We start from the raw sequence: 24,436 nt of genomic DNA, 5'->3' as shown, positions 1-24,436 counted from the left end.
TACAGCAGGTTGCTCACAGCCACATCCAGCCTGGCCTTCAAAACCTCCAAGGATGAGGCTTCCACCACTTCCCTGAGCATCTTGTTCCAGTATCTCACCACCCCCATGGGGAAGAACTTCTTCCTAACATCCAATCTGAATCTACCCACTTATAGTTTTGCTCCATTCCCCCCATGTCCTATCATTCCCTGACACCCTCAAAAGTCCCTCCCCAGCTTTCTTGTAGCCCCCTTCAGATACTGGGAGGCCACAGTCCACAGAAGGCTGCAGATACTGAGTCCCCAGTATCTGCAATGAAAAGTAGATTTGCTTTTTTACATTTAGGGAGAGTTATTTGCAAAGATGAGGAAAATGCCTGTACCTAAGGGCTCTGGAGAGGGAGGTTTCATTGGTTCTGTAGTAACTAAAATTGATGTGAACTGTTCTGGGCCACACAAGCTCCAACCTGTAACTGTAGTTTTCATTCTTGTGTGTTCAAAAGATGTCACCCAGAGAAAAGCAAAGCTTAAGGAAGGAGTCCAAGGTTTATGTTTCTTCTAATGCATTCACAAGTCCTCCCAAGCTGGCCTTCAACAGCTCTATGGTTAAGGCAACACATTTCCCAAATGAGAAATAGGCAACACAGAGCTATGAGGCATCCCTTCCTGGGTCACCTTCTCAGCAGCTTCTTTTGAATAGGGACAAGCTTTAGATATCTTCACCTGCATGTATATGAACATAATACTTCCAATAATAGCACTTGCCTTTTAAACCACAAACTAGAGTTACTCTTAGGACGGTGTTGGCCTGTAGCAATCCATCTGCTGTTCAGAATGAGACCGTTTCTTGCAAGGGGCCTATTTTAATGGTGGTACTTAAACGGCAGGAGTTAAACATTCAGCTGTTAGATACGCTCTCCAAACACACCTGGTGCATCACAGACAGCATCACTGACTCATCTGTCTGAGAAATGCAGAAGTTGATGTTTCAGAGGACACTGCTGCAGAACAAGCAGACTGCAGGAGCGTGCACCTGCACCGCAGGAAGCACTGATGCAGCACACACCACCTCCCACCAGCTGCCCACTGCCTGCTTGCTCATCCCTGACTTGGGGAAGATGTGGGGTTTTGCTGTCTGATAGAGCAACCCCCCTGAAAAGACAGAATCACAGAAACACTCAGGTTCTCAGGATCACCAAGTCCAACCCAGAACCCTACTCTACAAGGTCCACCCCTAAACCATAGCCCAAGCACCACATCCAAACCACCTTTAAACACATCCAGGCTTGGTGACTCCACCACCTCCCTGGGCAGCACATTCCAATGCCTGACCACTCTTGCTGGGAAAAATTCTTCTTAGTGTCCAGTCTAAACCTACCCAGTCACAGCTTGAGGTTGGTCCCTCTCCACAAGGTCCTTTCAGCTAGTTGTAGAGAGCCATGAGGTCTCCCCTCAGCCTCCTCTTCTGCAAACTAAGCAGCCCCAGCTCCATCAGTTGCTCTTCATCAGATTTATTCCCCAGGCCCTTCCCCAACTTCCTTGCCCTCCTCTACACTGGCTCCAGCACCTCCACATCTCTCTTGGATCGAGGTGCCCAAAACTGAACATTCAAAGTGTGGCCTCTCCAGAGCTGAGTACAAGGGGACAATTACCTCCCTGCTCCTGCTGGACACAGCATTTCTAATCCCAGCCAGGATGCCACTGGCTTTCTTGGCCACCTGGGTACACTGCTGGCTCCTATTCAGTGGCTTGAATGTGTGTCCTTAAAGAACATGGTCTGCTGTGGGCATCTCCCTTTGCCTTTCAGGCTGCTCCGGCACCAGTCCAGTGCAGAGCATGCAGCGCTCAACTGACAGCAGCACCTGACAAGGGGCACACACGGGGCTGAGCACCCCTAACACCATGCTAGTCAAACCTGATTAAGCCATTCTTCCTTCACTGCTAGGAAGCAGGGCAAGTGGGAGGACAGACAGGACTCTTGAAGGCTGGGAGAGAACAGTGTGAGGAGCATGCAGCCTCTCACCAGCCAGAGCTGGGGGTACCCAGCAGTGGAAGTCTTTGCTTGCTAGAAATAGTAATGAAAAATCCAAGTCTGCCTGGCAGTTGTTCTTCTAACCTAGTGCCTATCACGTGCAGCTCAGCTGGGGGGTAAAATTCACAGCTTTCTGTTAATTTATCCATGCTAGGACTTTCCCTTCTGATTTCCTAGCAGAACTCAGAGGAATTATGAGATATTGCAGGCGGATCTGCAAGGCTGATTTAACTTCCTGACTACTCTAAAGTGCACTCACAGACAACTTCAAATCAGCTGCCTTTTAATGGTTTCAGTTATCTCAAGTACACCCTAATCATTGTCTGGGCATGGAAAAGCACAAGCTGGAGGTAGGGACTTATCAGATGTGACAGTATCTATGATGTGGCCCTGCAACCTTTGGTACCAGTAAAACAAAAGCATTTTTTCCCCTCCCAAATGCTGCAGCTCCTCTGCAGTGAACACATCAACTAAAGGAAGAGTCCAGTCCTGGTTTTAAGTTTCAAGAACTTAACACCACAAACCATCAGTAACTATTTTTTCCCCAAGGCTTTGCTATACTTCTTTGGACAGATGATCAAATCAGCAGAATACATCACTGCACTTCCTTCCTTTGTTACAAAGGCAAACACATCTCTTAGCACCTGGAGAGAGCTGCACCTTCTGTCCCAGCTCATGGGGAAAGGGCAGCAGTGTCACTGACTGCATGCCGGGCACAGGCAGGTGCCAGTAAGGGCAGAAGGGGCAGAGGCTGCTGTAGTTAATATAGCTCCCCTTGGCAAAACACTGACTGCCAGTGATGATGCAGAAATAGAAGGAAAGGCAAGAACAGGAAAAGGGAAGGAGATCAAAGAAACTCTCCAAACGCCTCAAAGCAGCAGTGACAAGTGGCAGCAACTGCCTACAGCAGAAGGGCAACAGTTGATCTTCTGGGCAGCAGTTCCACAGCAAAAGGAAACTACAGTTGAGTAAGACACTGTTGCAAGTTCAAGCTATCACATTGGGACAACCCTGAAATGAGAAATCCATCACAGTGACTGACTGCTGCTCCAGCTGGGTTTTGGACAGTAAATTACCATCGCTTTTAAGCCTGTAATAAACCAAACAAGAAGGAAACCTCCTCCTCATGTCTTAATCTTTCTACAGGCACTTGCTGCGAGCAACCAGCCAGGGACAATGTGCTTGGAGAATCCAAGTACCCTTCTCATCTTCCCTGTGGAGACCTGAAGAAGAGGGGTCTGCTAACCTCCTTCCCATGCCAAATACACAGATCCTTTCCTGACTCCCAGTGCTGCATGGAAACACTCCTTTTGGGCCCTGTCTTGGGTTCCCTCCCCACAGAGCCACCACCCTGTGCTGCATGTCTGATGTAACCACTTCAGGCAGAAATGTGCAGCTGCCAGCTGTGGGCCTCTCCAATTTCACACACTAGACCAGAATCTCTTGTCAGATGAGTACCCCTGGGTGAACATGGGGGGGGAGGGCTCTCACCACAGTTTCATACTTGTGAATATAAACCATCGGGGTCCGTGTGGCTGCTGAGCTGTTGAGGAAAGGGCACAAGGGACTGCACAGTACACATCCTGGGGGGCACTTCCTTAACAGACTCTGGTGGCACTTCAGGCTCCTCTCCCAGCTGCCAGTCAAGGCCTGCCTGAGCTGTGCTAGCAGTCCCCTGGATCTGAGCATAGCAGTGACATGGAAGAGCACAGCTGCTCGCATTGTGGATACACAGACAAGGACCTGTTCAAACCAGTCCCCTCCCCTCCAGAGAAGGCGTTTATACCTTTTAAACTATTTATTCATGAGACTATGCCAGCCCAGAGTTCTCTGACTTACCTCACTAAAGTGACAGCTGGTATACATACCCAGAGGGGTCAAACTACGGGATGGAACAGACTGCATGAAATGCCCTCTCAACTACACCCTGGCCCCCACCCTCACATTTGAGCACCGCTCAACAGGGCTGCTCCAGCCCTGGCAGACCGGCTGGCACGCACCCAGCCTGGCCCCACATGCAGCAGCCACCACATCACCACACTGGCAGCTGCATCCCCTGGTTTCTCCACCACTAAATCCCTGAAGCAGTTTTGGAACTTAAGCCTCCCAGGCAGTAATTTGAAGCTGCCTGCAAGGCCAGAGTGCAGCCTTGTCTGTGCAGGTTTACCACCCTCTGCAAATCTTCCACAGTGACTTTTTTCAGCCCATGCTAAGGCAAGGTCCTGCCCACTCCACCAGGAAGGTGCAAGGGTAACCATGTGAGAATTTGAGACTTCAGTCAACTTACATTTGCAGCAGGAGGCTTCCTGACATCTACAGATACTGTAATGCCTAAGCAGATAGTATCTTACTCCAAAGATGAGCATAAATTTATTGCACTTACGTCTCACATTGCCCATCTACCATGGAAAATGGTTGGGCTTTCTGCAGTCAAAATTATGAGGTACTGAACTTATGGCCAAAGTATGGCATTTAGGGTTTGATAAAGATGGCAAGCACTTCAAACTAAGATGAAGGTTCGTGTTAACTTTAGTCCTCCATCCAAAAAACCCTAAAAAAGGCCAAAACAATTAATCACAGAATGCCAGGGGCTGGAAAGGTCCTCAAAAGCTCATCCAGTCCAACCCCCCTGCCAGAGCAGGAGCACCTACACCAGGTCACACAGGAACACATCCAGGCAGGTTTTGAATATCTCCAGAGAGGGAGACTCCACAGTCCCCCTGGGCAGCCTGTTCCAGTGTTCTGTCACCCTCACAGGGAAAACATTTTTCCTTGTGTTTCCATGGAACTTCCTCTGCCTCAGCTTCCACCATTGCCCCTTGTGCTGTCACTGGGCATCACCCAGCAGAGCCTGGCTCCATCCTCTTGGTACTCACCCTGCACATCTTTATAAACACGAATGAGGTCACCTCTGAGTCTCCTTTTTGCCAAGCTAAAGAGCCCTCAGTCTCTCCTCATAAGGAAGATGTTCCACTCCATTTTTGTGACTCTGCACTGGACCCTCTCAAGCAGTTCCCTGAGGTCCTTCCTGAACTGAGGGGCCCAGAATTGAACACAGTATTCCAGATGTGGCCTCACCAGGGCAGAGTAGAGGGGGAGGAGAACCTCTCTGGACTTACTGACCACAGCCCTTCTAATCCAGCCCAGAATGGCATTGGCCGCCTTGGCCACAAGAGCACATTGCTGGCTCCTGTTCAGATTCCATCCACGAGGACCCCCGGGTCCTTTTCCCCTTCTCTCCAACAGGTCTCAACATACTTAAGTATTAGCATCAAGCAATGAAATGAGAATCACATTCTATCACTTAATTTGCCTTAATCAGGTCCTTTCCCCCCATATTAATTCAGCAATGATGAAACAACTCAGATGGCCACAGTCCTGCAGAAACACAACATTTTTCTTGTTCATAAAGTAAGTGGTGTCAGCAAAAGTTTCCCTGGCTTTCTGTGCACAGAAATCATTTGTTGCTGATGTTTATGCAGCCCTTGAACAACAGCGTAACTTCAGGCCTACAGCAGGGTGTGTGTCTCCATCGCCATGCTCGGGTGCACTGAGGAGTGTGTCCAGCAGATCCAGGGAGGTTCTCCTCCCCCTCTACTCTGCCCTGGTGAGACCTCACCTGGAATACTGCATCCAGTTCTGAGCTCCCCAGTTCAAGAGGGACAGGGATCTGCTGGAGAGAGTCCAATAAGCCCAGGCTGGATGAGGCTCTGTCCAGCCTGATCTAGTGTGGGGTGTCCCTGCCCATGGCAGGGGGGTTGGAACTAGATGATCCTTGTGGTCCCTTCCAACCCTGAATGATACTATGATACAAGGATGCTGAAGGGACTGGAGCACTGCCTGATGAGGAGAGGCTGAGAGCCCTGGGGCTGTTTAGTCTGGAGAGAAGACTGAGAGGGGATCTGATCAATGTTTATAAGCATCTGAGGGCTGGGGGTCAGGAAGGAAGGGACAGGGACAACCTCTGCTCACTTGCACTCTGCGATAGGACAAGGGGTAGTGGATATAAACTACAGCACAGGAGGTTCCACCTCAACATGAGGAAGAACTTCTTTACTGTTAAGAGTCACAGAGCACTGGAACAGGCTGCACAGAGAGGTTGTGGAGTCTCCTCCTCTGGAGACTTTGAAGCCCTGTCTGGATGTGTTCCTGTGTGACCTGTGCTAGATTCTGTGGTTGTGCTCTGGCAGAGGGATTGGAGTGGAAGATCTCCAGAGGTCCTTTCCAAGCCCTAACATCCTGTGTTTGAGAGCTGAGTTAACATCTTTAGAGGGGTGGGGAAGTCAGAGTGCATCTGGAGGCCTGCATTTTCCATTTCTAATGAAAATAAACACTGTCACACAGGGCCTGAGAGGCCCAGATGCTCTGTTTCTGCATGCAGATTCTCAAGTTCCCCTCAGGTTTTCCCCTGGAGAAAGGAGGTTTCAGCAATCACTTTGAGTTTGACATTCTCTGATCAACACAACATATCTTGGTTACTTATGCTGCTGTAAATCTGCTTTCCTCTTTGCTCTACAGCACTTCCATCGTGCTTTTGCAAGTGCGCTGAGTTTGTAATGCTCTGAAAAGAGGTCAGTGCTAGATCAGAAACTCTTAATCCCCGGATAAAGATTATGTTAAGATCCCTCCACGCCACGTTTCGGCAGTGCCTTGTCAGGGCTGTGGGTTGGCTCTGTCATTTTGTTTATTTAAGTCATTGCACCTTCAGGAAGGTCAAAGGTGAGACAATTCATAACATCTAATAGGCCAATCACAGCCTGGGCTGCAACAAAAGCATTGCCAGCAGATCCAGAGATGCAAGTCTGACACTTTGCCCTGGTGAGGCCTCACCTGGACTACTGTGTACAGGAGCCCTCAATATAGGAAGGACATGGACCTGATGGAGAGGGTCCAGAGGAAAGCCATGAGAAGAGGAGGCTTCAGGGAGACCTAATAGCAGCCTTCCAGTGCCTGAAGGGGGCTGCAGAGAGAAGCAAAGGCCTGCAGTGACAGGACATGGGGGAATGGCTTCAAACTAGAGAAGGGCAGATTGAGATTGGATATCAGGAAATTCTTCACCGTAAGGGTGGTGGATCACTGAAACAGGCTGCCCAGGGAGGTGGTTGAAGCCCCATGCCTGGAGATATTCAAGGTGAGGCTTGACAAGGCCCTGGGCAGCCTGATCTAGTTGGGGATGTCCCTGCTGACTGCGGGAAGGTTGGACTGGATGAGCTTTGGAGGTCTGTTCTGGCCTGGACCATTCTATGATTCTATAATTCCAGAGATTAAAGCTTCACTGCTGTCTTCAAGGTCCTTTCCACAGCCACCTGCTTTGCACTACTGACTGCTTTGCTCAGTCCCTCTCTCTAAATTTTCCTCCTCGTGCCATCCACCGCTCTTGGTGTGCCTCACCCTGAAACACTTGCCTTTTAGCACCAGCTGAGCAGCCTGTCTGCTAGTTGAGTCTGCCAAAGGAAACAAACATCTCCCCAGCTCTGTCTGTGCTAAGTCTTTCCCATGTTCTGAAAGGAGTAGGTACAGTGCCCGCGCTCCTTGCGGCTGCTGCCCGATTCATTAACGCCAGTATCACAGCTCCGATTCAATGTCCCCAGCCATTCCCACGGCTCCTTTTTGGAACCCCTTTCAATATGCAAATGCCTGCCTTCAAACCTGTTGTCTGAAAGCAGCTGCACTGGTTCCCATACAGCTGCATCAGGGCCACAGATGCTTTACAGCTCCCCAGCCCCCTCCAACACTGAGCTGCAAAGTGGCCTGGCCAGCGGCATCGCCGCCTGTCACAGTGCTCATCGGCACTATGCCAATCCCTCAGCCTCGCTCATCCCCTGTGTTCTCACCTCTAAGGTGAGATGCTTAGCAGGAAGCCTAAATCACTGATCCAGACAGGCACAACTGTGAAGTCTGTAAAGTCAGGAGGTGAGGAAAAAGAAAGAAGAAATGGTGCTTTGTTGGGTTGGGGCTCTGTGCCTTTGGTGGGTTTCTGTTGGGTTGGGGCTCTGTGCCTTTGGTGGGGTTCTGTTGGGTTGGGGCTCTGTGCCTTTGGTGGGGTTCTGTTGGGTTGGGGCTCTGCGCCTTTGGGGGGTTTCTGTTGGGTTGGGGCTCTGCGCCTTTGGGGGGTTTCTGTTGGGTTGGGGCTCTGTGCCTTTGGTGGGGTTCTGTTGGGTTGGGGCTCTGCGCCTTTGGTGGGGTTCTGTTGGGTTGGGGCTCTGTGCCTTTGGTGGGGTTCTGTTGGGTTGGGGCTCTGCGCCTTTGGTGGGGTTCTGTTGGGTTGGGGCTCTGCGCCTTTGGGGGGTTTCTGTTGGGTTGGGGCTCTGCGCCTTTGGTGGGTTTATGTTGGGTTGGGGTTTTTGTGCCTTTGGTGGGGTTTTGTTGGGTTGGGGCTCTGCGCCTTTGGTGGGGTTTTGTTGGGTTGGGGCTCTGCGCCTTTGGGGGGTTTCTGTTGGGTTGGGGCTCTGCGCCTTTGGTGGGGTTCTGTTGGGTTGGGGCTCTGCGCCTTTGGGGGGTTTCTGTTGGGTTGGGGCTCTGCGCCTTTGGTGGGGTTCTGTTGGGTTGGGGCTCTGCGCCTTTGGGGGGTTTCTGTTGGGTTGGGGCTCTGCGCCTTTGGTGGGGTTCTGTTGGGTTGGGGCTCTGCGCCTTTGGGGGGTTTCTGTTGGGTTGGGGCTCTGCGCCTTTGGGGGGGTTCTGTTGGGTTGGGGCTCTGTGCCTTCGGTGGGGTTCTGTTGGGTTGGGGCTCTGTGCCTTTGGTGGGGTTCTGTTGGGTTGGGGCTCTGTGCCTTTGGTGGGGTTCTGTTGGGTTGGGGCTCTGTGCCTTTGGTGGGGTTCTGTTGGGTTGGGGCTCTGTGCCTTTGGTGGGGTTTTGTTGGGTTGGTGTTTTTGTGCCTTTGGTGGGGTTTTGTTGGGTTGGGTTTTTTTTTTGTTGTTTCTGCAAAACCTCTGCTCAATTTTATGAACCAGTTTCTTCTCACTGCTCATGAGGAACTTGCTGGGGTGATGGTGCAGAGGCCTTTTCTGTGGATGCCATTCTGACCTGAGAGCAAACCTCAAGCCCCACCTGTATGTGACTCCACATTCTGCAATAATAGCCTCCCCCCAGACACCTGAATGTAAACCCATTTGCTGCCATAATGTGCATTAAACAACAACTGCAGCTTACTTGAACAACCCTTAGAACATTATGAGCAGCCTGCCAACTATAAAACCCCTTTTTCCACCCCAGAGAAGAGAACAGCTCATTCATAAAGCTGAATGCCAGCTGCTATAAAACACGATGTAATGCAACCCTTACCCAGTCTTTCCCTGCTTCCAGGTAGCCACTCAGTATAAATATCAGCTGAAGGCTCAGGTTAAAAAGCTCTTCTGAAAGAAAAATCCTCTGCTTTCACCTCTCCCATTTAGAGGGGACACCTAGCATAGAAAGCCAGATCAGACACACACACAGAGGTCCAAGAGGACCCATTCTGGTACAAGCTGTCATCTGAAGCATGGATTTGTCTAGCAGATAAAACATTAAATTAACACTGTGGGAAGCAAAACTCTAACTGACCCTTCACCAGGGTTTCAGAGACCAATTCCCTTTGTTCATGCAAGAAGTGGGAAGATGCAAGCAGCTCTCTCCCAGCAAATAACACATCTCCAAAGGGATTAATTGCACTACTCTACTAAATACACACCCACCTTTAGAATGCAGTTCTGAGTGCTTGCACTACTCAGGATTCCCACATTCCTTCCTAAGGAGACTAACCACACAACTTACACTTTCAAAAGTGTGTTTGACTCATCTGGGACTTCATGGCCAATAAATAATACCTTAATCTTAAAAATGAAGTATATGTTCTGGTACCACTGCTTGCTGGAAAGAGTTTAACTCTTTGTGACCCCTTTGAACAAAGCCACTTCACTTTGTACTTCCCTTTGCTTGACAAATTCCTTGGAAAGCTTGTCAGCACTGAAGGGCAAATGAAGGACAAAGAACTACTGACACCCTGAAACCCACAACAAAATGTCACATCACAGTCTTCCCTTATTGTGGCCTCCCAGTACCTGAAGGGAGCCCACAAGAAAGCTGGGGAGGAGCTTCTTAGGGTGTCAGGTAGTGATAGGACTGGGGGGCATGGAACAAAACTAGAAATGGGTGGATTCAGATTGGATGCTAGGAAGAAGTTCTTCCCCATGAGGGTGATGAGACCCTGGAAGGGAAGTGGTAGAAACCTCATCCCTGTAGGTTTTATGACCAGGCTGGATGTGGCTTTGAGCAACCTGATGTAGTATGAGGTGTCCCTGCCCCTGGTGGAGATCTTGGAACTAGATGATCCTTGAGGTCCCTTCCAACCCTGACAATTCTGTGATTCCGAGACTTATAATTTACATATTAAATAGAGAGTTTTCATGCAGAAACAGAAGTGCACACCAACATTTTACTGGACCCACAGCCAACACAAGAGTAACGTGCCAAAACTCAGCAAGTGTGCCCCTGCTCCAGGGATGGGGTCAGGTCCATAGGTGCTTCCCACCAGGATGCTCCTCAGGAAGATTTTAACAAGGTCTGGCACTGTAGGAACTGGGCACTGTAGGTCTGGTCAGTAATTACCACTACAGACTAAGGAACCAGGCTGCAGCAGAGGAGACAAACCTGCAGAACCTGCACAGTATTTCTCCAGCTGCTAACACCAAGGAAGAAGCAACACCCAGGTTGCATTACACATCAGTATGAGAAGGAACTTTCCTGTAAGGGTCACAGAGGTCTGGAACAGGCTGCCCAGAGAGGCTGTGGAGTCTCCTTCCTTCTCTGGAGGCTTTGAAGCCCTGTCTGGATGTGTTCCTGTGTGACCTGTGTTAGAGTCTATGGTCCTGCTGTGGCAGGGGGGTTGGACTTAAAGATCTCCAGAGGTCCCTTCCAACCCCTAACATCCTGTGAGCCTGTGATCATTTGAGAGGGAGGTGGGTTGTAGGGAAAGCCACAGTGGTTCTGCAGTGATGGCATAGCCTCATGGAAGCTATTACTACAACTGTAAAATAGCCCTTTGCATTTTTCATTATTACCCCACTGACATTTCTGGGAAATAAGTGTATCTGAAGAGCTGGAAATATACACAACCAGGAAAAAAACAAACCCTGAGCTCAGCTTTGCTACCAAAGTAGAGCTGGGGCAGAAAGAGAGGAGGTACAAAGCAGGTGCATCCTGCCTGCTCCTTTCCTGGACAGTGACAAGGGCTACTAGAGAAAGCTACTTGGCTTTCAAGCTCCTTCCCTGTGCTGCCACACAAGCCCACAAAGGTTACTGACTCCCAAGACAAACTGTTGACGGTGCCCTTTTCAGCTTGGCCAGTGCAAACCCAACCTGATGTGGCAGATGGAAATCACCTGCTGCTCTGAAACTTGATTAACCACCAATGCAAACCTAAGTACAGAAGATGAGCAAGGAGGAGGTGTAGAAGAAAAGCAGTAATTAAAAAGCAGTAATGAATCCCTGGAAGCACAATCTCCTGACACAACCAAGCAGATCTTACACTTGCAGACTGCATGGCAGGCTTCTCTGACTCAAGGGCCATTTCCTTGGGTACAATTCCACCAACTGAATTCTTGTTCACCAGCTTCATGTCAGTTTGAGCTGCCCCTGTTTCCTTCTCCAGTGACCTCATCAAACCTCAGGGTGTGAATTTCTTCAGGGAAGTGGATAACACATACACCAACACCTCCCAGGCCATTGAACTGCTCACCAGAGAAGTGACTCCATCTCTCTAAAGAGTCCCACTGACAGCTCCCCTTACAGCACCAGGCCACAACTTCTGAGTGATAACAAAGTCCTATTACTACAGCTCTTGGCATGTTTCATTTAATAGGGTTGGGGGATTTGTACAGGAAGGGAAAAGATCCATCAGCAACTACAAAAATTCATGCTTGTCTGGCAAGTTGCTGCAGGGAGCAAAGCCAGGAAAGAACAGCTCCCCCTCAACATTTTGTTCAGGACAATCAGGCACAAAACACAGCCTCCTGAGACTGGGAGGCTCCAAGGACGACAAAGCAAAGCAGCCAGGTAGGGAGAAAAATATCAGAAGGGGCCAGCTGGTGGTAGAAGACCAGCACATGTACATGGGTCACCCTGCCCCATAAGGCACCACAACATCTGCACTACTGGTTCCTTCTCTCCTGCCTGTGCCAAGTGGTTATCTCTGCAGAAAGCCCTTCTCATGCCTGGCAAGCACAGAGGGTTAATAGAGTGCTGTGGCTATGTTAAATGCAGCACTTGTGGTGCAACTAAGATGGCTGCTGGAGACATGAGAAGCAGAATGAACAGCAAATACAAGTTTGGGGAGAAGAAAATAGCCCTGTAGTGGAAGAGGCTAAAAAAACCCAAACCAAACACAACAAACCCAAAAATCTCTGTCAGACTGTCTCCTCTGCTGAAAGGTCCTTCAGTTTAAGAAGGACATTGAGACACCTGAACATGTCCAGAGAAGGGCAACAAGGTTGGGGAGAGGCCTTGAGCACAGCCCTGTGAGGAGAGGCTGAGGGAGCTGGGGTTGCTTAGCCTGGAGAAGAGGAGGCTCAGGGGTGACCTCATTGCCCTCTACAACTACCTGAAGGGAGGTTGTAGCCAGGTGGGGGTTGGTCTCTTCTCTCAGGCAACCAGCACCAGAACAAGAGGACACAGTCTCAAGCTGCACCAGGGGAAGTTTAGGCTCGAGGTGAGGAGAAAGTTCTTCACTGAGAAAGTCATTCACCATTGGAATGTGCTGCCCAGGGAGGTGGTGGAGTCTCCATCCCTGGAGGTGTTCAAGAGGGGACTGGATGAGGCGCTTGGTGCCATGGTTTAGTCATGAGGTCTGTGGTGGCAGGTTGAACTCGATGGTCTTTGAGGTCTCTTCCAACCTTGGTGACACTGTGATGGTACAGAGTGAAAGTGCCCTGTTCGCTAACTGCTGTGCAACTGCTGGCTAGCAGGAAGCAAGCATTAAAACAAAGCCCCAAACCCAATCCAGGTAACATGTGTGATTTGGAAGCTGCATTTGAGCACAAGAAATGGGAGAAACACTCTGGAGCTAGGATGGGAAAGCTGACAGAATGAGATTCAGTGTTTTGAAATACTTGAGATTCAGTATTCCTAAGGTTAGAAGGGACCTCAAAGATCATGGAGTCCAACCTGTCACCACAGACCTCACAACTAGAGTAGGGAGGACACTACTGCCCACTGCAGGCTTGACCTCACAACCTGACCATTAAGGGTCTGATGTGCTACCAATGCCAACAGTGCGCACAGAAACAGGAGAATCACTCACACTTCCTTTCCCTTTCTGGAAAGGGTACACATCAGTCAGTGCAATTTGCTTGCAGGGTAAATGAAAGGGAGAACAGCTAAAAATGCAGGTATTGATCACCCTGAACTACAAGGTCTGCAAGCAGCCTGGAGCCTCACTGTGCCAGGTGACAGAGGCAGTGCAGCAGAAGCTTGCTCACTACCTGTCCTGCTCATCCTCTTGTCTCAAACATGGGATTTCTCCTGGTCACTGTCCCTCAGGCACAACTGCCCAAACCACACACTTGAAGGCTTTGACTCACACCTCAGGCTACAGCAGAAGAAAAAGCTAAAGCTTGCATGTGCTTCTGCCTGCCAAAACACCATGTTGGCCCAAATCTACCATCCTATAACCCCCACAGCATTGCATCACTCAGACAATTCCATACAAGTCCTTTAAGGGAAGGGCTGGCCTAGATTACAGGACAGGCAGGCACCCAGTGAAGAGTAAAGGCATCCAGGGCACTCACTTCAGGTGGGCAACACAACACACTAGGAGTAACACCCCATGTGCCCTCAACTGTCTCCTGAGCCCAGAGAGTCAGCATAGCCCAGCTAAGCACGCATGGCCCCTGCTTACTTCCTGGTGCCATTTCAGGGTAATTTGGGGTCAGGGTGCAGCTGACTCAGAATACAGAATTAACCAGGTTGGAAAAGGCCTTTGAAATCATCAAGCCCAACCTATCACCCAACATCATCTAATCAATTAAAGCATGGCACTAAGTGCCTCATCCAGTCTCTTTAAACACTTCCAGGGATGGTGACTCCACCACCTCCCTGAGCAGCACATTCCAATGGCCAATCTCTCTTTCTGGGAAGAATTTCTTCCTCACATACAGCCAAAACCTCCCCTGGCACAGCTTAGGAGTGTGTCCTCTTGTTCTGTTGTTGGTGGTTGCCTGGCAGAAGAGACCAGCCCCCACCTGGCTACAACCTCCCTTCAGGTAGTTGTAGACAGCAATAAGGTCTCCCCTGAGCCTCCTCCAGGACCCCCAGCTCCCTCAGCCTCTCCTCACAGGGCTGTGTTCCAGACCTCTCCCCAGCCTTGTTGCCCTCCTCTGGACACCTTCCAGACTCTCAACATCTTTCCTAAACTGAGGAGCCCAGAACTGGACACAGGACTCAAGGTGTGGCCTAACCAGTGCTGAGCACAGTGCAGAATGACCTCCCTGCTCCTGCTGGCCACACTGTTCCTGATCCATGCCAGGATGCCATTGGCCACATGAGCACACTGCTGGCCCTTGTTCAGCTGCTGTCAACCAGTACCCCCAGGTCCCTCTCTGCCTGGCTGCTCTCCAGCCACTCTGTCCCCAGCCTGTTAGCACTGCATGGGGTTGTTGTGACCAATGTTTAGAAGCCAGCACTTAGATGTGTTAAATCTCATGCTGTTGACTCCAGGTGACTAAAGCACTGCTGCCTCTGAACCAACAGGTCCTGCTGCTTCCCTTGCACTGGCTGGGAGGACACTGCTCTGACCAATTCTTCACCTCATGCAGAGCAAACCAAGCCATTAGCATTGGCTGTGTGATCCCTCTGAGTCACTGCAAGGGAGTCACTGCAAGGCAAAGGAAGGAGTGCCCCTGTTGGGACTTCAGCCAATTGTGAAATCCTGACTCCAAACACTTTAAAAATAGCAAGAGTGCTAAAATGTCTCTTTTGGCAGGAGTGGGGTCAGCTTGAAGGCAATCCTAAGAGCAAAACAGCCCTTCTGAGCGCTTCAAGAACAAGGTAGCAGAACTATAGAAAATGGCCCAAATTAGCCAAGAAGAAAAAGCAGGAGGGGAGGGGAGGGAAGGGAAGAGGGAAGGGCCAAAACAGGGAGTAAAGACAAAAAGGCATGAGCGATCCATCAGGGGAGGCCTGCTGAAGTGTAAACACAGGCCCTGCTTCTGTGTGCAAATTGAAGATGGATATATCTAATGTACTAGTTTGAACTAGTAATAAACATGGTAACATACAACAGAGAAGTATTAGGCTTAACTAGGGCTGTATTTTAGATAGGTATGAGCAGGGTACCAAAGGGTCAGTGAAATCCAGTGACAAATGGTCTCACCTCTAGGCTCAGCCTTATCTCAGCATTCTGGTGGCCTAGCAAAAAGCTTCCTCCAGCAAGGTGAGGCAAGCAAAAACCTAATGAACAATTTGAGAATAGAATAGAATAGAATAGACCTTACAGTAAGGACAGAGAGAGACTGTTTACAAAGGCCTGTACTGACAGGACAAGGGATAATGGTTTCAAACTAGAGAAGAGCAGATTTAGATTGGATATCAGGAACAAGTTCTTTACTATGAGGGTGATGGAACACTGAAACAGGTTGCCCAGGGAGGTGGTTGAGGCCCCGTGCCTGGAGATATTCAAGGTGAGGCTCAATGAGGCCCTGGGCAACCTGATCAAGTTGGGGATGTCCCTGCTGCCTGTGGGGAGGTTGGACTGGATGAGCTTTGGAAGTCCCTTCCAGCCCAGCCCATTCTATGGCTCTATGAATGGGTAGGCTGCAGACAGGAGATTTGGGCACAGCTCAGGATGCTTGCACCGGGTGGACACAGTCACATCTCCTGAGCACACACTCACTGCCATCCCCCCCTTCAGTGAGCACACAAAAAATGCCATGCAGGTATTTGTCTAGTATCACTTGGTAATAACATTAATTATTTCAAGCCTGAGTTAATAAGCAGCTGCTGTGATCAAGCAGAGGCATTGATTCAAGCTATCAGTTCATCTCTGCTGGTCATTTATTAATCTGGAAGGAATGCCTCAGACATGAAATTATTACCAAACCTGACGGCTGCTTTGTTGGTGGGCTTTTTAAGGCAGTGCTCTCTGTAAAATGCCAGGTGTGACTGCAAGAACATTAAGGCACACTAGAGAAGCTCCACACTTGGTTTCATGCAGTGTTAGCAGTGAACACAAGGGCAATGTTTCTATCTTCTCCAGCAGAGTCCTGTCCTTACAAGCAGTGACTCTGCGTTTTCGGCTCGCGGGGCAGAAATCCAAGTGTGACCTCATGCAACTGTCAAACCCCTTCCAACAGAAAGCAAAAGTCTGCGCCAAGAGCAGGTAGAAAAGTCCTAAGTAGCTCTCTCAGGAGTTGGTGATACAAGCAAAATGCTTCCAGAATATATATGGGGGGGGGGTGTGGGGTGTGTACTTTCTTGAAGCTTCTAATTCATAGAGGCAGTTCAGTGAGCACTTGGTCATTTCTTTTATCTGCCAGCAGAAAACACAGGTTCATATTACTGCTGTGTATCAAACACACAGCCAGTTGCTGATGCAGCCAGGACAGACCACATAGGTTTGACTTCACAGATGAATAAAGCACAACATCCATTGCCAACTGTATAAGCAAGCAGCCACCTGTCCAATCAGCGTTTTCAGTCTAGGGTTTGGTGGTTGTTTAAAGTACTTCTCTCTGACTCTTGCCTGTGCCAATTTCACATGAAAAACATTTGTGTTCCTTTCAACACAGCTGCTTTCCGAGTAGGTGGTTTGAAGGGGGAACAGAAGCAGGTCCAAGGCTCTGCAAGGGCCGGGGGGAAGATGGGGAGCACAGAGCTCAGCCCAGCCTCTGCAGCTGCCAGAACTCCATCTCACCTTGTTCAGCCCCAATGGGAGGAAGAAAACTCTCTATTTCACCAGGCCATTCATCTGCTTACACCCACTCTCATGCAAGGTGGCAAGAGCCTCGTTTACAGAATCACAGAATGCCAGGGGCTGGAAGGCACCCTGAAAGCTCATCCAGTCCAACCCCCCTAACAGAGCAGGAGCACCTAGAGCAGATCACACAGGAACACATCCAGGCAGGTTTTCAGTATCTCCAGAGAAGGACAGTCCACAACCCCCTGGGCAGCCTGTTCCAGTCTTCTGTCACCCTGTTTCAGTGTTCTGTCACCCTCACAGGGAAAACATTTTCCTCCTGTTTCCACTGAACTTCCTATGCCTCAGCTTCTACCGCTGCCCCTTGTGCTGTCATTGGGCATCACCCAGCAGAGCCTGGCTCCAGCCTCTGGGCACTCATCCTTTACATCTTTATAAACATGAGTGAGATTACTTCTCAGGCTCCTCCTCTCCAAGCTCCAGAGCCCTCAGCTCCCTCAGTCTCTCCTCATAAGGAAGATGTTCCACTCCCTTAATATTTTTTGTGGCTCTGTGCTGGACTCTCTCTAGTAGCTCCCTGTCCCTCTTGAACGGAGGGACCCAGAACTGGACACAATATTCCAGATGTGGCCTCACCAGGGCAAGTACAGGGGGAGGAGAACCTCTCTGGACCTACTAACCACAGCCCTTCTAATCCACCCCAGAATGCCATTGGCCTTCTTGGCCACAAGAGCACATTGCTGGCTCATGGTCAACCTCCCATCCATTAGGACCCTCAGGTCCTTTTCCCCTTCACTGCTCTCCAACAGGTCAGTCCCCAACCTATCCTGGTCCATGGGGTTGCTGCCCTTGCTGAATTTCATTCCTGCCCTTGCTGAATTTCATTCCATTTCTCCCTGCCCAGCTCTCAGACATTGTAAGCCTGGCTGAACAGCAGCACAGCCCTTTGGTGTGTCAGCCACACCACCCAGTTTTGTCTCATCAGCAATCTTGCTGACAGTGCTCTTTGTTCCCTCAGTTTACATTGAAACTGGCTTGCTGCAATGGATTCACCCTGCTGATTGCAAGTATCAGATAGTGAGATCTCCAAACGTCCCCACTACTACCCCAGTAGCATGCTAAGTAAGGACATTGAATGCTACCAGGGACACAGCACTTGAGCGTCTACTTAAGTACTTGCTTGAATTAAGGCTCAGCCTGCTACCAAATCTCAGAAGAACAGAAAAGCATTTGAGAGGAGGCACATGAAAACAGAGAGCTCATTTTTCTGACTATGGACTGACTGGCTGGCAGACAAAGCCCTGTTTCACCCCAACACAGCCATATGCCAGCAGCTGCGAAGCTGCAGATTCCCAGCCTTAGCTCATTCATGTAAAGAGAGATCTGTAAGGCTGGGTGAAGTTCACCAGAGACCCTGGACACCTAATGCAGGGATAGATACGACAGTTTTAGAGCTGGAACTGAGAAGATCACATGGAAATACAAAGGCCATCTACACACATTTTAAAACACTAATGTCTCAAGAACATTACCTGTGAATTTCAAACGCTCCAAGTTAGACACATGGTGTGAGAGACTAAAAGTTGGCTCTCCTGGACCGAGACACATGGGTACAAGGAAAGCACTCAGGCCCTGCACTCAAGTGTAACCCTACCTTAGGTGAGGTACATGCTACTTTCCATGTACCCCAGAGTCAGAAATGATTGCCTGATGTCATTAACATCATAGAATCATAGAATGGGCCAGGCCAGAAGGGACTTCCAAAGGTCATCCAGTCCGACCTCCCCACAGTCAGCAGGGACATCCCCAACTAGATCAGGTTACCCAGGGCCTCATCCAGCCTCATCTTGAGTATCTCCAGGGAAGGAACCTCAACCATCTCCCTGGGAAACCTGTTGCAGTGTTCCACCACCCTCATAGTAAAGAGCTTGCTCCTAATATCCAATCTACATCTGCTCTTCTCTAGTGTGAAGCCATTGCCCCTTGTCCTGTCACTGCAGGACTTTGCAAACAGTCTCTCTCCATCCTTACTGTAAGCCCCCTTCAGGTACTGGCAGGTTCCTATTAGGTCTCCCTGGAGTCTCCTCTTCTCCAGGCTGAACACCCCAAGCTCCCTCAGCCTGGCCTCATAGCAGAGGTGCTTCAAACCCCTAATTATTTTCATTGTCCTCCTCTGAGGACAGACAGAAGGTTGGGGCTGTTCAGCCTGAAAGGGAGAAGGCTCCCAGGAGCCCTTATTGTGGCTTTCCAGTATCTGAAGGGGGCTAGAGAAGTTTTTAGGGTGTCAGATAGGACTGGGGGGAATGGAGCAAAACTAGAAATGGGTAGATTCAGATTGGATGTTAGGAAGAAGTCACCATGGGGGTGGTGAGACACTGGCACAGGTTGCCCAGGAAGGTTGTGGAAGCCTCTTCCCTGGAAGTTTTTAAGGCCAGGCTGGATGTGGCTGTGAGCAGCCTGCTGTAGTGTGAGGTGTCCCTGCCCATGTCAGGGGGCTTGGAACTGGATGATCCTTGAGGTCTCTAACAATTGTATGATTGATACCTTGTGAGCCATTTGGGTCTAACTACAGAGGTAATTAATAGCTACACATGCTCAAAGAGAAACAGCTTCTCCATAAGCAAGAATATCATCACTCAATTGCTACCAAAAAAAAAAAGGCAGCAATTTTTCTAGCCTTTTTCACTCACCATACAGTCCCCAAAAGCACACCTCTCAAATACATCACTGAGAGGCAGTGGATGCAGCAGACTGGGAAGCAGATGGCATTTAGCATCGCTTCTCCAAGCCTGAGGACCTAGAGGACTGAATTCACATTGTCTCCTGGCTGCAGCCAAGTGAAGTCAGGGAAGGTGCTTCTCTGGGGACACTGATACATTTCTCAAGTAACCTCTGAAACAAAAAGGCAGGGTAACAGGATGAGTCTCGATTCCTGTCTTTATTTGGGATACCTCCTTCCCTATAGATGGATCTCCACTGCATGAACAGAAATTATTGCAGCAAACAACTTCTTTCGTTCCTTCATTTGTTGTTGTGAATCAGACAGGAGAAGCAGAAATAAGCCAATTGTTCTGGGAGATGGGCAGCCCTAGAGGCTTCCTTAGGGGCAGAGAAAGGGCCAGGCATGGCTGTCTCCATAAACTCTTGGCAGAGAGTCTGATGTTCATCAAATGAAATCTGCTGAAAGCCATACAGCAAGTACCCTGTGGAGCAATTTCAGACTGGCAGATCAAGTTAAAGAAAATTTCTTTGTGCCACTGAAGCTTTGCACAGAAATTAGCCTTGAAATAACTTACAGGCCTGGTCCTGGTTTTTAATTCACTTCTCATGTAACACTGCATTCTTGGTGAGGTCTTCAGCATGGGATGGAATGGTTTAGTATCATAGTATCGGTCAGGGTTGGAAGGGACCACAAGGATCATCTAGTTCCAAGCCCCCTGCCTTGGGCAGGGACACCCCACACTAGATCAGGCTGGCCAGAGCCTCAGCCAGCCTGGGCTTAACCACCTCCAGGGACGGGGCCTCAACCACCTCCCTGGACAACCCATTCCAGGGCTTCACCACTCTCGTGGTGAAGAACTTCCTCCTCACATCCAGCCTGAATCTCCCCACCTCCAGCTTCATTCCATTCCCCCTAGTCCTATCACTACCTGATATGCTGAGAAGTCCCTCCCCAGCCTTCCTGTAGCCCCCTTCAGATACTGGAAGGCCACAATTAGGTCACCTAGGAGCCTTTACCTCAATGGGTAAGAATAATGGCTAACAGTGCATGAAAAGGTCCTTGCCCCTTTCGACTTCTGGGCTGCATCTTCTGCAAATTTCATGGAAGTCACAGACAATATTTACTTTATCAGTCACCAAGACAAAAACCACTGCAAGATACTGAGCAGTCAGTCAGTGATCCCTTAATCACTTAAAATACTCCTTGTGTGGGGTTTTTTGTGGTAGTTATTGCTTGGGGGTTTTTTTTGAGGGGGTTGGAGAGGGTTGGGGCTTTTTTGGTTTGCTTTTTTTGGGGGGGTTGCTTTTCAGTTTGGTTTCACTGGCTGTGGATGAGGCAGCTTTTGTTTTTCAGGGAAACCAAGTCACCTGACTATCAGATTCACTAACAAACAAAGCAAAAATAGAAGCATTAGCCTAGAAAAACAAAAGTTGAAAGGCATGCAAAGACTGGTATCTAAATAAATCAGAGGAGTAAAAGAGCAGAAAAAAGAAACAACAACTCAAGATCTGTTTGGTACAAGAATAACAGGTGCAAGTCTGCCATCAATAATCTAGAAATGTGAAAGAGCTTCTTAAGCCTTAGTTCTCAGATGATCAAAAGAAACTTCCTGTAGGAGCAGAGCAGTAAGGGCAAAGCTTATTCTGCCCAGGTGAAATGCCTTACAGTGTTCAAACTGAGACAAGGCCAGCATATTTTGTCAAATAACTAAGGAAACCTTGATGGGAGCAAGCAGTCTCACTTCAGAAAATCATTTCCACAGCTTTCCAGTGCCCCACAGCCCCCATAACATGCTGGGCCAGACAAGGAGGGCTGCCTCTCACTGCCCTAGCAGCCACATTTCCTGTGGCTTTTGTTTTGTTCTTTTTCCATCTCCAAGACAAACAACTAAGCTTTACCTGACTTAGCTCACAAGATCCAAAAAACCCTCTAGATTTTTACTGTTCATGTTCAATATTACTGGTTCTGAATTCATAAGCCTGAATAGAAAGGTGCTGAGCAAGAGGGCTCGAAGCTATGCAAGAGCATGGCTGGACTGCAGAAAGAACAAGAGCTGGCAACACTGCGTCAGTGGATGCACGAAGAAGCAGCAAGGTTTGGTGCCCAAGTTTATTTCATGAAACAGGGTTTTGTTCCTCAAGGCTGCACTAAGAAAGACTGGATTCAGCAGGAAGAGAGTGGCCTGTCCTGAGGAATGCTGAACTACAGTAAGGAGACATAACAGCTGAAACAGGACAACCAGCTTGAGGTAGCCAGCTTAGCTCTGCTCCTGCACGCTTCGATGACTTCTTCATTCTGAACATTGCAGACAACAGAATGGTTGTTTTATTAGAAGCCACATCAACTGGCAGCCCTCACATACATATGCACAAAGGTAATCAAACTCCTAACAGCAATGGCAAAACTTGCCAAGTAATGTTCAGCCTTTGGAAGCCATCCATGGAGTCATAACTGGAAGGCCTGTGTGAAGGAAGAGGCACAGCAGCACCCCAGGACGCAGATGAATGATCTTACTGTACTCAGTCACGTCCCGAGGGAGCTCACAGGCTGCTGCACAAGGCGAGCAGGCTGTGGAAGTCTTCACCCATTCCTGTGCTCACCAAATATGCTCAGGAACTTTCAGGTGACATTCATGAAGACTGCATTTAATTCTGTTTTATTCTGTTTTCCCTAAGTTTGTTGGGTTGGGGTTTTTTTTCCCCCCCTATATTGGAGATGTATTCTGCAGTACTGAAGTCCCTCCAACTGAAATCCCCACCACACTGCAGTTAGAGACAGCACCTGTAGACTGCATTTCTTGTCCAGACCATTCCCAAATACACTCAGCCCCAACCAGTATCAGATATTCATTTGTGCATGTTCTGGTACTTAGTTAAGTCCAAATATATCCTTCATTACAACTTGGAGAAGCCAAAACTCCTGTAATTCTTGGTGGTAATAGCACACATCTAAAACCCACACCTCCAGACCTTTCCACAGATGACACAAAGTAAAATGCTATACAGATGGTAAAGAGTGCAGATAAACCAAATCTTCACCAGGCAAGCAGTTCACCAATCTGACAGAAGGAAAATAAGAGCAAGAGCACCCATTTCTGGCACTTGAAGAGCAGGAGCTGATGCACTAAGGGAACAGATAAGCACCAAAGCCACCACAAGGCAACTGCAGAGTACATGGCAGCAAGTGGAAAACAGGAGTGAAAAGCAAAGCAATCCCTTTTGGCAGCAGTGGATAGTTAGATCAGATCTCCCTGTGCCAGAAACATGGATGCACACAATGCCAATCACGAGGCACAGTGCATTTTTGCCTGGTTTCATCTCATGGTCTGCTGAACACAAAGCTAGCCCCCGAGCCTCTCTTGTGGCCTCAGTGCTCCCAAGTAGAGTCTGTCAAAGCCATTAGTTTTAAGGGCTGGCATAGAACCCTGTCTCAAATCAAGGAAAAGCAAATGCAGATGCTAGCTTCCCCACATGCCAGGTGTGTGCACCCTGACACAGCAGCACTGTTGGGCTCTACGTGCACCTGTTCCCTGTGCGGTGGAGGCCCAGGAGAAGAGAATGAGGTTTCATTAGACAGTGGCACTTTGTTTAAGCACACAATCATAGAATAGTCTGGATTGGAAGGGACCTCCAAAGCTCATCCAGTCCAACCCCCTCTGCAGTCAGCAGGGGCATCCTTCACTAGATCAGGCTGCCCAGAGTCCTGTCCAGCCTCACCTTGAATATCTCCAGGGAAGGAGCCTCAACCACCTCCCTGGACAACCGGTTGCAGTGTTCCACCACCCTCATGGTGCAGAACTTGTTCCTAACATCCAATCTAAATCTGCTCTTCTCTAGTTTGAAGCCACTGCCCCTCATCACCCTTGTATCCCTAGAAGGGCTGCAGAAGTCCCAGCAGCCCAAGCTGCTGATGCATTGACTGAGATAAACTCCTCATATTTAAGCAAAAAGGGACGGGGCAGTTTCCCTCAGCCTACAGTACTTTGCACTACTTAACTTGCTACCCTGAGGTGCAAAAATTTGTCTGATCCCTCACCACCAGCAGCCTGTTTGGTAGGATCTGTTACATAGTTGTTACTACCATTTTTTCCCAGGTTTTGCTTTCCACTGAAAACACCACGGTGCCAGCAGCGCTGCTCGGAGGAATCTCCACCTGTGCGATCCGACCAGAGCTAAGAACACACTGACCCCGGGATACCATGTCCAGAGCCCACTGCACAGACTCCTGCAGCATGAAGATGTGACTGAATTTCCTCATTAACCAAGAGAGAACTTGGGCATTATTCAGCCACAGAAGACACAGACAGGAAGTTCTGTGTGTTGCAGTTAGGGAGTTTGGAAACCTGGCCTTCACCCTGCTGGAATTCACAGAACCACAGAATGGTCCAGGCCAGAAGGGCCCTCCAAAGGTCACCCACTCTGACCTCCCTGCATCAGCAGGGACATCCCAACTAGATCAGGCAGCCCAGGGCCTTGTCAAGCCTCACCTTGAGATCTCCAGGGAAGAGGCCTCAACCACCTCCCTGGGCAACCTGTTGCAGCATTCCACCACCCTCATAGTAAAGAGCTTCTTCTGAATATCCAATCTCAATCTGCCCTTCTCTAGTTTGAAGCCATTGTCCCTCATGCTGTCACTGCAGGCCTTTGTAAACACTCTCTCTCCAGCGTTCCTGTAGCCCCCTTCACCTACTGGCAGACTGCTCTGAGGTCTCCCCAGAGCCTTCTCTTCTCCAGGCTGAACACCCCCAGCTCCCTCAGCCTGCCCTTGCAGCAGAGGTGCTCCAACCCCCTGATCATTTTTGTGGCCCTCCTCTGGACCC

At 49.4% G+C, this 24,436-nt stretch overlaps 1 protein-coding gene across 1 annotated transcript in view; it reads right to left on the bottom strand.

Moving 5' to 3' along the window:
* Window positions 1-24,436, bottom strand: part of RNF11 (ring finger protein 11) — a 43,771-nt gene that overhangs the window by 3,816 nt on the left and 15,519 nt on the right. The window lies entirely within an intron of this gene.

This window comes from Melanerpes formicivorus, unplaced genomic scaffold, assembly GCF_026170545.1.
Source record: "Melanerpes formicivorus ecotype bairdi unplaced genomic scaffold, bMelFor1.0.p_v2 SCAF_7, whole genome shotgun sequence".
Lineage (NCBI taxonomy): Eukaryota > Metazoa > Chordata > Aves > Piciformes > Picidae > Melanerpes > Melanerpes formicivorus.
The sequence above is the reverse complement of the archived record's forward strand: the minus strand, read 5'-3'. Positions and strand labels throughout refer to the sequence as shown.